Source organism: Cupressus sempervirens, chromosome 10 (assembly GCF_028749045.1).
Source record: "Cupressus sempervirens isolate cs-2001-9-10 chromosome 10, ASM2874904v1, whole genome shotgun sequence".
Classification (NCBI taxonomy): Eukaryota; Viridiplantae; Streptophyta; class Pinopsida; order Cupressales; family Cupressaceae; genus Cupressus; species Cupressus sempervirens.
The window spans coordinates 733821532-733841250 of record NC_143127.1 but is presented as its reverse complement, the minus strand read 5'-3'; the positions used below and the strand labels follow the sequence as shown (position 1 = coordinate 733841250).

At 33.5% G+C, this 19719-nt stretch overlaps 1 pseudogene; it reads right to left on the bottom strand.

Moving 5' to 3' along the window:
• Positions 1-18803: 18803 nt before the first annotated feature.
• On the bottom strand, positions 18804-19400 carry LOC149535940 (urease accessory protein G pseudogene; annotated as a pseudogene).
• Between the last annotated feature and the right edge of the window lie 319 nt (positions 19401-19719).

The window sequence follows — 19719 nt, the reverse complement described above, 5'->3', positions numbered from 1 at the left end:
ATTCTACTTCTCATAGATAATTGTAGCACCATAATTCTTATGCTCCTTATTTTCATCAGTTGCATTAGATTATTTCTGTTCTCCCTTTTGCCCATCCTTATTTTGAGCCTTGGGAATTTTAGAAGTATCTTCTTTCTTGGGTTCCCATCTTTTGCTGACATTCTTGATCTTTATATCACAACCATCTTTAGGTCTATTTGACTTATTTTCTTTAGGATCTATCTTCTTGAAAAAAATATTGGTTACTTTACCACCATTATTCCTAGACAACATATCCCTTCTCTAAACTTGTGCAACCATATTAGCAATGATCTCATCAATTTCCTCCTTAGTAGGTCTTCTCAAAACCACTTCATCTTTTGCAGATGCCATGTTTCAAGTTACATCATCCACTCTATCTTCATCTGAGGAAACCTATTGATGTACAATATCTAAATATACCTCTTAACACACACATCATTATCCACATCATCATAGTTAGACACATCATCATGATAAAATTCAACCATGTCACAACCTATATCATCATTATTATCTTCTTGGCCAGGTTGCTCATCATTTTTACTCTAAGAATTAGAAAAAAGCATTGCAATAGCACAATGTTCTAATGAATAGGGTAACTAACATATCATGCACTATTGGGAATCATCTATCATGATGACATAGGCTCTTTGTAAAGGATCAAAATAAATTTGTCATTATTATTTTTGGGAGGAGGAAGAATAGGTTTACCATCCTTCCATTGGGTATTATAGGGATAGTTCTGAAGCCTACTTTTCCTATTGTAAGTCCCTTAGAATTGAGGCCTATCTATGGGAGGGCTATGAGGATTTTAAAATCTTTGATGGCATTAATAACTTGATGTATCTTATCTACCTCTTGCTTCTTATTTCCTAGAAGTTTATGATCTTCCTTCTTATTTCCTTTATTCCCAAACAATCTAGGATCATCTCTTTTGTTCTCCAAGTTACTAGAGATCCTCGTATTATTATCAATATTTATTGTAATCCTAAAGGAATCTATGAGAGCTCTTGGATCTTTATATCTTAACAAGTATCCCATCTTACCATCAAAAGAATTAAAATAGATGATAAGACAAACCTTATCATCAAGCCTCATAACTTGGAACAATTTGTACATCCCCTTTTAAAATATTGCATTAAATTCAAGGACAAATTCATTTTGGAGATACTTGATGGTATTGAATTCATTCAAAATATAAATATCATTTGGTTTATGACCATACTTCTCCTTGAAACAATGTTCCATCTCTCTCTACGAGGATATGGATCCCTCAAGTGATCTTTTGAACCATTCCCTTGCATCTTCAATTAGTGAATGCACAAAGAATTTCATAACTACATCCTCATGCTCAAATTCATAAACATTTAGCAAATCTAAGAAACATCTCAAGTGATCTTCACAAGTAACAACCTTGTTTCTAGAAAATTTGGTCAATTTGTTTCTCAATTCTTGCACAATAGTATTTGGATAACCAGGGATCCCATTAAAACACAACTATCTATATCCCTCTAATTGGATTAGTCTCCTTTGTGTTCCCACCTTAGTATTTCAACTTGACCTAGATGTGTTATTTGTACTAGTGTTTGAAACTACCTTAATATTGGTATCTACCTTTGGAGAGGATGGAGGAACATCAAATGTAACAATCTTACTAGCATTTTTTTTGGCATGGAACCCAAAAGCATACCTATTTTAGGAGTAGTTGTTATTTGGACATTTGAAGTGCTTGTGAGAAATTTAATTTTTCTCTTCATTTCAGCAATTGTAGCCTCATTGTCTACTCTTTCCAATTCCATTTCCAACTCTTCCCTCTCTTTTCTCTTCTTCTCCAATTCTAAAGTAGAGGTTTCCATAGTTCCTTGGGTACTTGTTATCTTTATAGGCTCATTTATTGTAATACCAATCACTTTTTTTTCCCTTTTTTTTTCTCAACAACAAAGGACCCAACATTCTTATCATCATTATTTTCAACTTGTATGGCCTTGTAAATTTGCACCTGCCTAACAATAGGGCCTTCTTTTTCAAACTCTTATTTATTCAACAAATGTTCTTGATCCTTCCTTGGGTCAACAACATCATCCATCATTATCGGTTGCTAAGGAGCAGCAACCTTTTCATTTTTCCTTTTCAGAGTAGCAATTCTCTTAAGTAAAATTTCTCTTTCTTCTATCACTTTTCTTATATCTTCCTCCCTCTCTCTAAAGATGCCTCTCTATTTCCAATTACTTAGCAAATTACATTCTCAGTATGCTCAAATCATCTAGATTTTTCCTAACATCTTCAAGGCTAGAATTCATGTCTATATCTATAGGATATACATGTACTAACTCCTTATGGGGAGAATTTGAAAGAATGTGATCTTGGTGGGTATGGAACAAATCATTACATCTTATTTGTTCTATTTTTGTTGGATCTTGGTTTATCACCTTCTCTTGACCTATGACTTTTGGGGTGTCGTAAAAATTGTCATTAGAGAGTTCACTAATAGACTTAGAGCTTTTATAAGAGGATTCTTTCTCACTGACAGAAAGATGTGACTACATAGTAGTAGTAATTTTTTCCTAAGGGTTTGGTTCTCTTGGAGGTTCACTCTTTTTTACTGACCAACCTTTTCTTCCTTTTAGAGGAAGTTCTCCTTGATGATTTACTTCTAGGTTCTTTTTAACAAATTCCTATGTGTTCTTTCTTCTATCTATAATTTTCAAGATAAAATGACACTAGTTCTTTAATCTTTGAGTCATCACCCACTACTTATGGGAAATGAATTAAAAAGGCCTTGAAAGTTCTAATAAATCACATACTATTGAAAATATGAGTATGAATTTCACTAGACAGTACTTATGGAACAATTTTTTGACAGAAAAATAATCATGCTCTAACCCCAAAAAGAAAAGGTCCTAACATGTCTATAATATTTCAATATAGTTATAAAGTATTCCCTAGCGGAGTTGTCTTTTTTGTTGGTTTTTGATTTAACATATTTTCAATTAATACTAGGGAAATAATAAAATAGCATATTACCTAGGATTTAGCTACTTCCCATGTTTGGTACATACCCTATTTTGTCCTGAACCAACTTAACAAAGCACTTATGCTTTGTACACTTTAGGCTCTACTAAACCTAGGTGGGTCAACCTAAGGATTTGACATCTTTTTATGAATATATGTCCTTCCTCTATTTTTTCTTCATTGCCTTCATCAGCCATCTTCTAATTGCTTCCCATGGGTAGAGCCTTGATCTCTCCCCACACATATATCTCCATTTTGGTAGGCCAGTCAGTGCCTTTGACAGTTTCCAAATCATTAACAAATTTATTCCACCTAGCATTCATTATGGCCTTTGATTCTATTATAAACTTATTCATGTCCACCTCAATTTTAAACTGAGAATCAACTAGTTCATAAAAAAAGTTGTCTTCCACATATTCACCAAAATATTTACCACCTTTTCTAGTGTTATGATGGTATGAAATGAAGTTGACCACTCTTTCTGGTCTTTCAATTTATTTTCACTATGAACAATTGAAGGTATAAAAATATCAATACCATCATTCATCACCTTCACCTTACCTTGCTTTATCTATGACTTAAATGTAAAGAAGCTGATAATTTCTCTTACCATTTCTAAGGCTTCTTTTACTGTAAAAATTTTGTCAGGAAATTTTGATTTCTTAGCCATAAAAATAATATATTTATCAAAGAATTTATTGTATGGGCTTCATTGATTAAATATGGGAGAAGTCCATGTCAAAGATTCCCTACACACATACTTTTCACTTTGTAAAGAGATAAAAATATTGTGGACATGTTGGGACACTCTCTTCAATGTCTCTATCCTATGACATAGAATCCCTTATAATGCATCCACTTTCTATTGGTTATCTTGTGTAGGAGCCTCAATCTCCATTACAACAATTGTTTTTTCAGTTTCCACTACTTTATCTTCTATCAAAGGAGGCATTTTTTCAATGACCCCTTCTCTTTCATCAATGCTCATTTTTGTCTTTCTTTGCTCCATTTCTTTGAGTCGTGTCTTGGATATCCATAAGCCTAGGATTATTTGTTTCAAGAGAAAAGCTCCATACAACTAATTTTTTGTTGTCTATATTAAAACCTGAGCCTCTCTTTAAACCTTGTGCATCAAAAGCTCATAAGACATGACCTTATCTTGTCTTTTGATTTGGTCAAGCACAAAGGTTGTTCCTAAATCCCATCCTGTAACAATAGTATGCCACATTTTTGCACACGATCTCTGGGCTCATTGACAATCATAGTTTCACTAACAATATCATAATCTAGAAGCTTTTGAATAATTTATTTGTTTTCTCTTTACTCTATTTAGGCTTCAACATCAAGGAGAATTCACTTTGTTTTATGTTATTCAGGAAACACTTGAACTCTGGAGATTTGATGAAATCATCATCTTCTAAGAACTTCTCATCTTGGATGTTGCTATCATCTAGCCTCACTAAAATTAGTTGTAATTCCATTAAGGAGCTCTTTGCCACCTTAACTCTTTCTTGTATAAATATTTGCCTCATATTAGCAAAATTTTGGCTCTTGATAGGCATTAGTTATAGTGTCCTTTCTTTTACCTTCTCAGGCATGTGGATAATTTTATACCTTTTTCTCCCCTTTACTATGCAAGTAGAAGCTTTAGGCTAATATTCCTCTTCTTCCTCCAATTCCACATCTAGTTCAATGGAATATAGATTCACTTCGTCTTCTTCTCTCAACTCCTATGGTAATTGAGACATTATATGGTAATAATTCTATAACATCTTCTCAATCCTAAAAGGATAAGAAACCTCTATGAAAAAACCCTCAAAATATGGATCCTTCATATTCATCTCTTTCTTTACCCTCTGAATGTCTTCAAACTCCTCATTTTATCCTCTACATCATTTGCAATCAATTTATTCCTAATGATGTCTTCCTGAGGTAGTTCTTTATTGTTAAGGATAGTATTATTTCTTATTTCTTTTAATGCATTTCTAACCACACTCTCAGGGTAATAGACTCTGCATGGTGCAAAAGATAGGATGTAATGTCTTAAATATTCATGGATTTGGTCAATTGACCCTTTCCCAATTGTAAAATTTCCTATTTTGAAACATCTACACAAAAATGTTACCTTGTGAAATGTGGGGCCTAAATATTCCATGTCCATCATTATGAGTTTCCATTAAAACTCCATAATTCCCAACCTAAGAGGTATATACTTTGGTAATACATGTGGGAGTTGTGGGAATGCATAGACTCTCATAACTGAAATATGTTAAAACAAAAAGGAATACCCTCAATTATGATCTAATTTGGCATTATCATTTAACCACGTTGGCCTCAGTATTCTTCTCAAAAATTTTGGGAGTGTATTTGGTAGGGAACCTAACATCCTCATGACAAAAGAACTAAAATTATTAAAGAATGAAAGAAAAGAAGAATAAGGGTAAAGTCTATCCCATACTCGAGTCCACAGTTGCATTGGAAAGTCTCCATCTAGGTTTGATGTCTAATTAATGAAATTAGTGTTGAAGTAGCCAACATTTTTGTACAAGATGAGATGCATCAATAGTGAATAATGACAAAACTTCAAGTTTCCAAATTCTCCCCTTTGAGAAATAATAATTTTTTCTTGCATATTTTCAATAATTTACTTCACATAATCATACTCCATGTTTTTGAATCGATCATGAATGTTTAATTCCATAAGGCAGGGTACTCCATACACCATGTTTGATCCATCACTACCTAGAGCCTTGTGCAGGCTATATATTGTATTTTTCATGTAATTCTTGAATTTGTCAACTAGTAGCATCTTGTCTACCATCTTGGGAATCTCTCTTAATGATTTCAATTCATATGGAATGTGGTGAATCATCACCTTACTAGTATAAAATTTTACATTCCTCTCAAATGTCTCTTTGAAATCTTGGATATCTATTTCCACACTCATCTACCCCTCAAGTTCAAAAGCTTCAATGAAGTATGCATGATCCAATGTGCATAGAATGCTCCAATCCTTCTTATGGAAACACTTGGGTGCAGGGTTATACACCTAAGGAAAGAAAAGATTCCACAAATTCATCTTCCATGGATTTGAAGTTGGTGGCTTCTTGAATCAATTGCTATAAAATAACACAAACAAATCATACCCATTGGTAGTTGGGTGGATGGAATTTCTGAAATATATGTAAGGATCACTAAAACTATGTTCATTTGTAGGGATTACATTTGATGATCTTGGTAGGAGTTTAGCCCACTCATCAGCATACTTGGTAGACTTTCTCTACCTTATTTTTCCTATCTTTGAAGATGATGCTTGAACAATTTCCACTTCCTTAGATTGTGCCTTGTCACCTCTTGTCTCCAAAAAATTTCTCTTCTACAACTAAGCTCTAAAAACTAAAACTCTCAAGAAATCTTTAACAACTCTAAAAATTCAAGTCTCCTACAACTCAACAATATTTTTTGGCTTTAGCAAGTGGTTGTTTTTCGGTTGTAGAGAATGTCTTTATGCAGGAACATGCCCCATGAACTTTATAATTAAGTTCCTACATGCATGAGGATTCAAATTCTATAGTCTGAGTGATGATTTACAAAATTGGTTATGTTAGCATCCAACTTATCATTCTTATTTTATGCCAAAAAAATTGATTGGTTGAAACCTTTGTCCTTTTCATATTTATGTGAATTCTCTTTATGCACTTTTTATCTTTTAGGGTTATTCTTTTACGCTCAACTATAGTTCCCTTTTATCATAAGTTTATGAGATTACTTATTGGAGATCATTTCTCTTATGCTTAACAACTTATCAAACAATTAGAACCTTTAGCTGTTATATCAACTTTTAACCACAAACTTATGCTTCACTCTTAGTCATAGCATCAAACGTCTTTGAAAATGGACTTATGCCTTTACATTCTCCTTGAGACTATAGCATCATAACAACCCTTAAGTAATACTTACAATCATACTCTCTGCTTTAGAATGTAAGTTTAGGAGACTAAAAACCTTAATATTTAATGAACTTACACTCAATAGCTAGGTGGTATCTTTGGGTGATCCTCTCAATATGCCTTACGCACTTGCGATTTCTCTTTGTGTGTAGAACCATAACTTATTTTGAATATAAGTATTTCAAATTACGATGATATGCTTGACCTTTATGTCAAAAGATTAGAAGAAACTTTTACGTTTGAGGAATAGGCTTATGACTCTATGTTAAACACTTGGAACATATGGTTGGGAGATATTTTCAGTTTTACCAAATCCTCTTACAATCTTATGGTTACAACCCTAGGAATAAGATCAAAACACAATTAGAACCTTCCTGTGATGCTATGCTCATGCTTGATCATGAGGGAATATGGAATATTCTTATTTGGCTTATGAACTCCTGCTAGGACATAGGACTTAGGAGAAATAAAAACAAACCTTGGATAATTTTTTGGACCAAGCCTTGATAGGATTAAAACATTTTTTGATAGGATTAAAACATTTTTCAAGATAACCTTGGGTTACAAAAGATGATTTACAAAACTTATTTAACCTAGGGAATGGGTCAAAAATCTATTATTTATCTACTAAAACCTCTCCAACAAATACATGTAAACCCTAATTTTACACATTCTGCCTGAATTTTCATAGTATTTTTTCAAAATTGTAGAATGGTGAAAATACATACCATCAGGCACCTCGAGCCCTGAGAACCTAACTCCAAGGGGAAGAGGTCGACCTAGTCCACCTCTTCCTAAAAGAGGTCAATTTTTTCCCAAGGAAGGGCCATGGATAACTTTAAGAAACCCCCTCCCCAAAAAAATTATAAAATGTTGGCAAATCCATCATTTTTTCTAGAGGAAATTTTTTTTTCCCTTGGCAAAATTTATTTTCAATGTACAAAAACTTTAATTTTATTGGCTATTTTTTTCCAACGTGAAGCCATTTTTTCCTCTTGAATGGAAATAATATATAAAATTATGAGGCGATGTTTACTCATTTGACAGAAAAAATACATAATGTATGAGGCAATTTTTCCCCTTAGCTGGAAAGGGTACATAATTAATGAAGCGATTTGTTTTTTTTTAATGAAAAAAATGTAGGGCATTAGCGAATGTTGTACAAATTGTTTTCAAAGCATGTAAAATTTGACAATTAATTTCTTTTTGGCATTAAATGCATGCTTTATAAAACCAAGTTGCTCGTGTAAATGAGAATGTGTCCTCAGAGCACAAGGTTTTCTCTATATTAACAAGTGTAGTTTGGAAAGTTGATGAGCATGGGACTTCCTATTTAGGAGCATCTAGTAGGACATGCACCAAACCTTGTACTACACCCAAGGTAGGTTGGGTTTGAAGAAGACCAATATGATATTATTCGTAGCATGATGGACATTGTGTGGGATCTTCAAATAAATTACCCTAGGTATATCAATAATCAACATGAACTAGAGAAAGAGATAGAAAGGGGGGAGTTGGATGAGGCAATTCATGATTTACAATGACAAAAGAGGATCAATCCACATGCTACAAACATAGAACACATTGACAATTTATTGACAATGTTTTGAGCGATGCAGTAGGCACTTCATTAATTTTCTTGTTTTCCAAATCATTTCGTAAATTTTTTGGGAAAATTATACAAATTAGATATTAGTTACCAAAGAGTTTGAAGCTTGTACACACCCCTTCATTTTCTATAAGAAGGGGATAGCAAGACTCTTTGGAGGTTTTTAAAGGATATAAAACATATAATAGGTAAAATTATAAGTTATTTTACTCTATTGAATGTTCATAGAATATAATTTTGTATAGGCTCTTATAAGGATATGCAACTATTTCAATTTTCCAATTCGATTGTACTCTAATTTTTCAAATTAATATAAATCTAGACTATTTTATGCCTCACTAGATGATTGCTAATCAATGTAGTTTTTGCCTACCAGATTTTGTCTTGAAAAGCCCTCCCTATTTGGAAAAAGTACATATTAAAACATGTTAGGTAACAACTGTGAAATGGTAATTGGTAATAAATACAAGATAGTGGAGTTGTACCAAACAATGGTGTATCATCTAATGATTATATATTAGTGGTGGAAGTTATTTTGGGTTGAATGCCTGGAATGAATCCTTGATCTAATTTTAATTTTTGTAATGGTGATAAGTGTCCATTATCCTCACTGCCACTTCCACTTGGTAGTTGCAGTGTCAGTTGACATTAATTAGATGTCCCATTGATGTCAATTACATTCCCTCTACCATCTACTTTGTATGCTTCAATTTTTCTTTAGTACTAAAGAAACATTATTAAATATAATCTTGCATATGTGGGAAAGATTTCCAGAGATTTTCTACAAATAGAATTTAACTTTAAGGAATAAGGGATATGGAAGGTTTAATGAATGCCATGGTAGTTAGCCTTATTAAGTTTTTAGTAGGATTTTTTCTTCATCATTTATCAAATTTTTTTCAAAGTGACTACAGTAGTGTTTGGTAGTGATAATTTTTGTCTAGTTTAGCTAAATTCCCTTTGCCTCTGGTGTTGGTGGAGCAAATTTTTCAGTTTAGGTAAATTGTTTGCAATGGACACTCCAATAAGATTGAGGTGAAAATTGGAAGAACCACAAAGGGAATTTCTAGGCCCTTTTTCTGATGAAAACCTAAATAAAATTTGCAATGATGTTGGTCCTTTTGTCTTTGAGGCCATGAAAATGGTGCTGAATCTTGAATTTCTAGAGAATGAAAATAGGTACCATGTCAACAAAGACATTACTTCCCAATTTGTAGCATCTCTCCTTGATCTAGGAGGACAAAAGGAGAACATTCTTATGTTTTTGAGGTAGACGTTCAAATAAGTGTATCTGGGTGATGACATTGATATCATCATGCATGTAGAATTAGGGGTGGGAATCCCTTGGGCTCATCAATTTTGCAAAATATTACAACCTATCTAGAATGTGGCATTGCAATCTTTTTTATTGGACTTTACTAGCAGGAAGTTGAGGCGCCATAGGAAATGAGTGCAAAGTGGAAGATACTTTTTAAGAAAATGGTTTTCTCTAGATGTTGAGATTGTAGAGGCCCCTACACGTAATCTATAGCCTGATGAATTTATAAATATAATCCCTAAGCAATAATTTGACACTGATGATGGGCACCACCACTAGGGTTTCCCAAGGTTGATGACATGTAACTATCATATTTTGGGTTTTGTTTTGTTTTAACAAATTACAAGAAAATATGCATCATCCCTCATTAACATTGTAATTACCATTTGAATATTAATGAAAATATGCAATTTCATTTCAAATTTTGTTTAATGGATTATTGACTTATAGACTCCTTGAAAGATTTAGAAATGTATTTTAAAGTTAAATATGATTAAGCTTTCATTTTTTTTTTCATTCATAATGAAGTTAGTCCTGTTGGAATTATTTAGAATAACTAATAGCGGGGTTGAATCAATTGTCCAAGGTAATGTACAAATCAAACTTTTTAGTGCTTAACAGGTCCATATCCATAAAACCATAACATGCATGCATCCATTAGATCATCCAATGAATTAACTTAGTAGGTCACTATCCTAGGTCAAAATAAAATTGTAGAAATGTAAACATAAAATGCCACAAACTCATTTGATGTAAATTTTCCACATTTGTCAGATCTTAGACATTTCAAGCTTTTTCCAGTCTCCTTTTCAACTATTAGTAGATACCACTTAAACATTTTAAAAGCATCATATTTTTGTTTCAAAAATATAACTATCATCATCCTAGAATAATCATCAATAAATAGGATAATGTACTTGTCGCCTTTGTATCTTTGTACATCAATTGGCCCACACAAATTAGTGTGAACTAATTCTAGAATTTATTTTTAGGAATGAGTCTTACTTTTAAAACTAGATTTTGTCATCTTGCCTAATTGACATTGTTTTCAAATCATATTATCAGGTTTCTTTAGTTTTGGAAAACCTATGACTCTTTTCATGTTACTAATCCTGACTAAGTTATCAAAGTTAACATGACATAACCTCTTGTGCCATAGCTACACATTATCAAATTCTACAATGAGAAAAGAAACATCATTCATTTCAAGATAAAATAGATTACCTCTAGTATGATCTTTATTTCCAATTAGTTTTCCATCAGTGTCATAGATCTTTGCTTTTTTGTTATCAAATTCAACTATGCAACCTCAACTATTCAATTATGATACACTCAGCAAGTTATAGTTAAGTCTTTCTACATTGTAAGCATTGTCACACATGATCTTTTCTATTAGTTTTATTGATCCTTTACCTTTTATCAGATAGTGTTCATCCTTACCAAATCTAACACTATTTCCATTTTAATAATCAAGGGTAATGATCTTACTTTTATCTCCAATCATGCACCATGAACATCCTCTATCAATGATCCATCCATCTCTTTTGTTCACATAAGATATCAATGCAGTTGCTTTATCTTCATTAGAATCAACTTTCACAGAAACATACACAACTTCATCATCATGGTCATCAAATCCATCTTTTGTTTCCTCTTCAGGAATGTAGCAAGACTTCTTTCCTTTGTCATTATAATCTTTTATGTTCTCATCTCTTTTACCTATATACTTATCTCCACTTCTACTATTCTCCTTTCCTAGACACCTAGCAACAATATGACCAACCTCATTACAATTAAAACACATGATAGATAGCTTAGCTTTTTATTTTGATATTCCTTTATGAAATCTCCTTGTTAACAATGCTTCAAGCTCTTCTACATTTTCTTCATTTTTATCACTATCACTAGAAATATGCTTGACCTTTTTTAGTTTCTCTTTAGGTTCTTTCAGTGATAGTTTAGCTTTAAAAGAAGATTCAACATTTTCAATTTGGAAATTATAAAAATTAGAGAGTTCAAAAGTAGTGTGTCTACCCATTAGTCCTTCAAGGGTTAGATTGCTACCAAGAAAACACCTTAGTTCTTGTATGGAAGAGACTCTAATAACATAGATAGGCAGTAGGGTTCTCAATACTTTTTTGATCATAGTCTCATCTTCTATAACATAATTTTCTCTTCTAATAGCATTCACAACATCTTTGATTCTTGTGTAATACTATACTATAGTCTCACCTTCTTGCATTCTCGTGTCATCAAAATTTCCTCTTAGACTTTAAGTTTTGGCTCTTAGAACATTCTTATCTCCTCCATAGATCATCTTTATAGCATCCCACATCTCCTTAGTAGAATTACACCCTTTGATGCAATCAAACTCTAAATAGATTAGGGTAGAAGCAAGCTCTAACATTGCTTGATTGTGTTCTTTCTTCTTTTTTCAGATCATCAACATTAAGAGCTCTAGTAGGACCAACATTCTTAGTGGTGATGGTAGGTTGTGCATAGTCTAGAAGACCTCCTAGATGTAGCTTCATCAAACTTTGACATGCAGGAAAATTTTCCTTGTTCAGTTTGGGCATTTCCTTCCTATACATCTTGATTTTTAGCTTATAGTACCTTCAAACTATTTCCTCACAAGCACCAGGGGGGTTTGGATCAGTTATCCAAGGTCCAAATGTACAAATAAAACTTTTCAATACTTAAAAAATCCATATCCATCAAACCATAACATGCGTGCATCCATTAGTTCATCCAATACCCTAACTTAGTAGGTCACTATCCTAGGTCAAAATAACTTTGCAAAAATGTAAACATGAAATTCTACAAACTCATTCACACAATTTGACACAAGGATATTATGTGGAAACCCAATTTTGGAAAACCCACCAGTTGCATGCTACCCAATTTCACTCTTCTGAAGTGATGCCCTATTAAAGGCCAACCTTATTAAAGGTTAAAATACACATTGTTAATGTAACCTAGTTAAAGGATTTAAAACACCCTATTAGGAGTGAGCCTTGTTAGAAGACTTTAGAAAATTCCATTAGAATGTTACCCAGTTAAAGGATTTACAAATGACTATTAGGTCAACCTTAATCCAAAGGATTTATCCGCACTGACATAGTTGTTAGAAAGTAACATGAGGACTTGATCTGATAATAAAATACAACTCAGTTGTAAATTATAGATCTCTATTTTAGTCCTCTATTTTGATTGGGATTCATATTCTTCATCTCTAACAACTTGTTCACCATTCAAGCATTTAACCTTTTAAGCCTTCTTGCTTTGTATTCCAATTATAGTCTCTTCTATTTGGCCACTAAATGAAGAAACTCCCCAAACTTCTTGTCTTCCTTAGGTTCTCGCACATGAAAACCTTTGCTTCTAGCCTACTATTTCTATAGTTAGAGAATTTAGATCTTTTTTTTTTTAACCACAATCGTCCATTTTAGGGTTAGGTAAGATTAAATGAATCTACCCACTTTTCTATTTTAGTTCCTCTAGAAATTCTTCTACAATCTTCCTTCAATTCTAATTCAAAATAGTTTAACTTGAATTATGTGCTACCATCTCATCACACTTATCTTCCATACACTTCACATAATTCAAGAAATCAAATTAGTTGGCTTAGATTCGTCAAATCTTCAATTTAACACTTGTTACTATCACTTGACATCTATGCTATTCACTTGGCAATAGCAGTCTCCTGATGCTCGACCAAAACTGGGTTGCTCGACACCAACTATGTCTTCTCAGCTCGGTCACTACTATTATTTCCTAATGCTTGACATTTACTAAATTTTACTAACAGTCAACATATACTAACTTTATGCTTGTCCTAAACTAGAATTTGCTTGGCTTATACTGTTTTCTTAGTCAAATCGAGTCTCTCCACCTTCTTCATCCCATAAGGGGTTCATGCTCAAAATCATCTAGATTATGTGCATTGTGATTATTAGGTTACCAATGCTATTTAGATTAGTATAGTGAAGGTCCCACTGGCTGGCAACCATTATAAATGTGTACGAGGTTACATACACCATCATATGTGAGATGTTGGACAATTCCATCGAGTGCATCGTGCACCTTCATAGTGACCCCTTTTATCTTACTATTGAGGTAATATGTCAAACAATTTGTGTGGGTTCCCCATACTCTACCATTACTATATTGAATGTAAAAGTTTATATTTAAGCTCCTTGTCGGTGCATTAGCATTGATTTAATGTGAGTCACTCAAACTACTTGTCACCATTTGATCCATCACCTTTCCATTCGACATCTAGTCAAACACTTCGACTATCATCTTTCAAATTTGGGATATTTGCATGTCAAAACCATTGCTTGCTAAGAAATTGTACACATAGGGAAACCCTACCTATATTCCTTGATAACTAAGCCGCCCTATTAAGGTTATGAATGTTGAATTCAAACATTGGTATATTATTTCCAGTTTGAATTGAATAATATTTCATTAGGACCATGATTCCTTCATAGGCTTGCATCCCATAATGCGCTTTGGATTGAAGCATATCAAGTCCTGTGGCAATCACATAAAGATCATGATCTTCTAATGCTCCAAGTGTGTGATATAGTCTCACATCATAACCCCTAAAGGAGATATATTATTAAGTTTAAATTTGGACTCTTAGCCTTACCAACATCACTTTGAAGACAATTTTGCCCCTTTGATAATTTGGCTTTTCAACTAGTCCGAGTATTTAAACCTAAATTTGGAGAAATTATCGAATTCCTTTCACTTTGAATTCAAAACTTTCCAAACCTGGACATGGAACCATGAACTTTACATGTTCAACTTGAAATCTAGATCTAAGTATAGTGATGAACTTTAAGTCATCGGGCTTCTAAATCTGCATTTTGAAACATGGCAAAGTAGATTGTTGAGCTTGAGGCTTGATTCTACAAAATTTTGAAAATTGACACTTGATCTCAAAGCTAGATTCAAACTTGAAGTTGAAATTGAACTTGAAGTTCTGAACTTGATGGTTCAACTTTGACATATCTTTATGACACTATTTTCTTCATAGGTTAGAGTTCATAAACTATAATCAACAATTAAAAACCAAACAAAATTTACTTTTTGGGGTTGACTTGAAAGTTTAGAATGCTGATGCTAAAAGTAGGTTAACAATTGGCTCTGACTGGGGATGTGAGCCATAAGGGACACAAAGAATCTAGCAATATGTGGTTGAGACTAGTGCCTAGCCATTGGGCAACAGAGTCATGAGAGCAAAGAAAGGGGGCTGCTTGCAGGGAGAGAGAAAAGGGGACTACACCAAAACAACCAAAGCAACCAACAACACAACAACCAAACAACCACACCACCAAAAATAGAGAGCAGCAATATTTACAAATTTACATAGGTGAGAAGAACTCACCAAAGAACTAGAGTAGAGGAAAAACTTACACAGAGCCATTCACTGGCTATGAGAAGAAAGAACCCTTCCTGAACAGTGAGTTGTGTCAGCACGGCACTACCCAACACTTCCATTTGGAAAATTTGTCTCCTCGGTATCTTAGATTGATCACATATGGGAACCTTGTCCACCAATCATTAGACCCAAATAGCCACGTCTCATCATAAAATTCTGAGTTTTCCTGGTCACTCTACAAAGAATTTTCAACCCTTTTTCCAACAATCCACTGAAACAAAACCTGCTCTAAAATTTTCAAGGTAGGGATTATGTCTTTTTCAGTATACATACCCTTTGGATCAGCATACAAAAGAGGCTTTTTAGAATTCAAAACACCTTCAAGATAGAAGTGAGCCTTTTCAAGCACAGGGTCAATCTCAATTAGAACAAATCCATCATCCTTTGCTTCTAATAAGTTGGAAAACTCTTTATCTAAATTAGAGGAATTTGAAAGGCTTATACTTGGAGTTTTCATGAGAGCAATTCCTTCCTTGCTTGCTGATAGAAAGTAGGAAAATACTTCTTCACTGTGAGGTAATGTGTTTGTTGGAATCTTCAATGGTCCTTGTGGCTCTCTTTGTAGTATATTTGCTTCAGCATTCTCTATGCCAAAGGGAAATAAATGGTCTTTCCCACTTAGAGGTGATTCTTGCATTTGGAAAAGAGGATTCTCTCTAACAATGCCATCTTCATGGAACATTGTTGGTAGGTATAGTGGGTTAAGCTCACCCCCAGTCCATCTATCATCTAGCCCTTTGAACTTTGTTTTTGTCTCACTCACTGATCTATCAATTGTTTGAGGAGTATCTCTTTTACCCAAGCATGTGATTGTTTTTCTTTTTTGGGAATCTTCACTATCTTGAGTGAATGCGACTTTCTCTGATTCTTGAAGATTTCCCAGTTGGTGTATAACCTTAGACTGCAAATCAGCATTTTGAGCCTATTAAATGACACCTCACAAGAGTGTACAAGTCCTCTTGTTCCTTTTGTATTTTAGGTTGACAGTATTTCCCTCGAGATGATGAGTCATGGAATAAAAAGGTTTCATATTCTACCTCTACATGGGCTTGATAGATGCCCTTTGCTTCTTCCTTATGAATCCTCCTTTTGTTATATAGATCTGTCATGCTTTCATGATTAATATTGATGGCCGAAAATGCATTAGGAAATTCAAAAGAGAAGGATTCAAAGATTGGGTGAGAGGTAGCCATCAGTAAGCTTGTATTTAACTCATCTTGAGCTAGTTCTTCCTCTATAGGAGGCATACCTAGATGCTTCATAGAATCATTATATTGGGAAGTAAGTTTGCTATTATTCTAAATTTGTGAATAGTAGCACCTTTTCATATCAAAAGAATTACACTCTTTAGGTGTGACTTCTTGAGAATCCTCATCATCATATTCAACATGCAGGTGATATGATCCCATTGTATGGTGAGGACTACTTTCAAATAAAGGAGGCATTACCAAATCCTCTGCACCAAAGATTGATGTAATTTGACAATAAAAAATGGAGGATGTTGGTCTTACTATTTTGAGGACAAGCCTTTTCTTTCTAGGTTTTATCTTTGGATGATACTATTGTTCATAGAGGCAAACTCTTTTCTGTGAAGGTTTATCAGTTACATACTCATCTTTTAATTTAAAATTTGGACCTAAGACTTTTTTAATGTTATCTTGTTGAAACCAACTGGATAAAACAAAATCATCTTCAATTTTAATAGCCTCTCTCTTAGAAATTTCAAGGTCATGTATCTTACTCCTTTTGAGATGAAATCTGACTTCTAGATGCAATGCTGCAATAAAGATTGACAACAGCTTATCTTGGTTGGGCTGGTCAACTTGTGGAATCTTTTCCAAGGTTTGGGTGAATCGATCCACAAAGCTTCTTATCTCTTCATTTTCTGCTTTTTGAATTTTGAAGAGTTTGCATAATAGAGAGCCTACATTGATGGCTAGTTTAAATCTTGCAGGAAATTTACTTTCCAGCACACGCCAACCAATTATGCACCCATCTTCCAAATGCTGAAACCAAATAACATCATCATCAACAAGAGATTTAAAAAATAGACTGACATACACATCTTCTTCTAAAACACCAAGAATCCCATAGGCTATATTGAATGCTCGAATGTGGCTATCTGGATCTTGATCACTTCTTCCAGCATATTTAGGAAAATATTTCTTTGATCTGGTAGGCATGAGTGTGAAATGAGGTAGAGCAAAAGGACCAAAATGTGGCTACCATGATTGAGTCATAGCCAAGGCCATGATTATACTAGGCTTCTTTTACCAAAAAGATCAAAAATCACCAACCTTTTTCCTCAGGGAGGTAACCTTCAAATATCCAAGGAAAGAAAGAACTGAAACTTCATTTTCTTTCCCCAACGGAGTTGCCAAAAACTAATGACTCAATATATTTCAAAACAAGAACAAAATGCACTAACAATTGGATAGATTATCATTTTATTGATAATCTTCCTTTGAATTGAGAGGTATAACTCCCTCATAAAAATGTATTCAATGAATATGATATCTAGTTATGTCTTTAACCTGAAGACACAAAGGCTTTTTTAGACATTCATCCATCAATATGGAATAAATGCGATTAATAGATTGCTAAATTGGAAATGAATGAAAAACTAGTAAATAGCCACAAGACTATCTACCATGTTTTCATATTATAGAGAAAATAGAGAGAGAGAGAGAGAGAGAGAGAGAGAGAGAGAGAGAGAGAGAGAGAGAGAGAGAGAGAGAGCTATAAACATCTTTATGCAAAAGTGTGAATACATAGCCACAAGACTACATATATCACATCTGATATAGTAATAAAGAACTGCATCTAAAATAGAAATAAAAGGACTCATAATCCTTCCAAATAATAAACACAAATGTATATGACTGTAAAATCCAACACACTTATGTCCCTCTTTATTTTAGAAACATGATAAAACAATAATAGTATTGTTCAATCCCCTTATCATAGTCAATCTGCATAAAGAAAAAAATGCTTCCAGAAAAAATCTTCTCCTTGTAGCAGTAGCTATATAACTCCTACCTTGGCAAAGAAGAACCTTTAGCATGAATTCCTTTCTCCTATTTATACATCCTTACCTTCATTAATCTCCCTTGTTTTAATCACTGAATTCCCCTGTAACCGATTCTTGGGAATAACTAATTCCCTCCACTTTTACCATTCTTGGATGACCTTTATGTGCATATCCCTTTTTAGTTACAATCTTTTTCTCAAAAATAATAATGATGGCTAAAAGATAAGGATCCTAATTTATTCAAGGCCATCTTTCATCAGTGGATATTCTTTTGATTAAATGTGTGGACATAGATGTATACTTGGCATATTTCCTATGAGAGTGGGTAAGATCCTCAATTTTTTAATTTTTCATAACAACTTGATGTGTAACCTTGATTTTGACAATTATAATATCTGCTCCACAAGAAAAGATCATATCAGTAGCTTATGTATTTCCAAATATATTTGATTTTGTGCAAAAACAAGTGATCCTCCATCACATGTTTGAAGAGCATCATGTTCCATAACTTTTAAGTCGGCTCCAATTGCTACTACAAGATTAGTCTTATTAATTACAAGAAGATCTTCTTGGGTTATCTTTGGGCCACCTTTTTGAGGTATCTTATCACCTCTAAAAACATCAATGATATAGATGATATAGTTTGCTAGTTCTCTACTAAAATTTGCAGCCATATAATCTCCTCTAGATTTATAGAGAATTATGTCTACTATGAAAAGATTTGACAACTCCTCAAGAGGGCCTAAATTTATAGTAATATCTTCTCAAATTGCAGCATGTGGGTAGCCTCCAGTTTCAACAACACAAATCCTTTCTGTAAAAAGAGCACCATGTTTCACCAAGAACTCACCACCTTCTTCAGTAAAAATATCATTTGTAACTATTGCAATGTTGTAGTTCTCTCACAAAGCCTAACAGAGAGCCAACATCAAAGCCATTTTACCAATGTCAACTAGACCATCAATTCCAATAGTAAAAGCTCACTCCTTAAAATTTTTATTTGTAATTCGTTGTGCCTTTTAATAATCCTTATAGTGAAAACAACTAATTGTTTGAACATGAAATGGTACTCCTTTTTTCACTAGTTGAATCCTATGGGATTATCTTATCTTTGGTACCACAGTCCATTAATAACAATGATAATTTTATCATTGATGCCTTTCTTGAGTGCAACCTTTCTTACATGCTTGGTAGCTATCATGAAATGGACGATCTAATGCTTGGTTCTAGATACACATGGGATTTAATGACAAAAGGCATATTGTTAAACAAGTGAGTGTTCACCGTGTGTGGGTCTGAAGTCTTCACCATCGATCTCAATGCTTCATC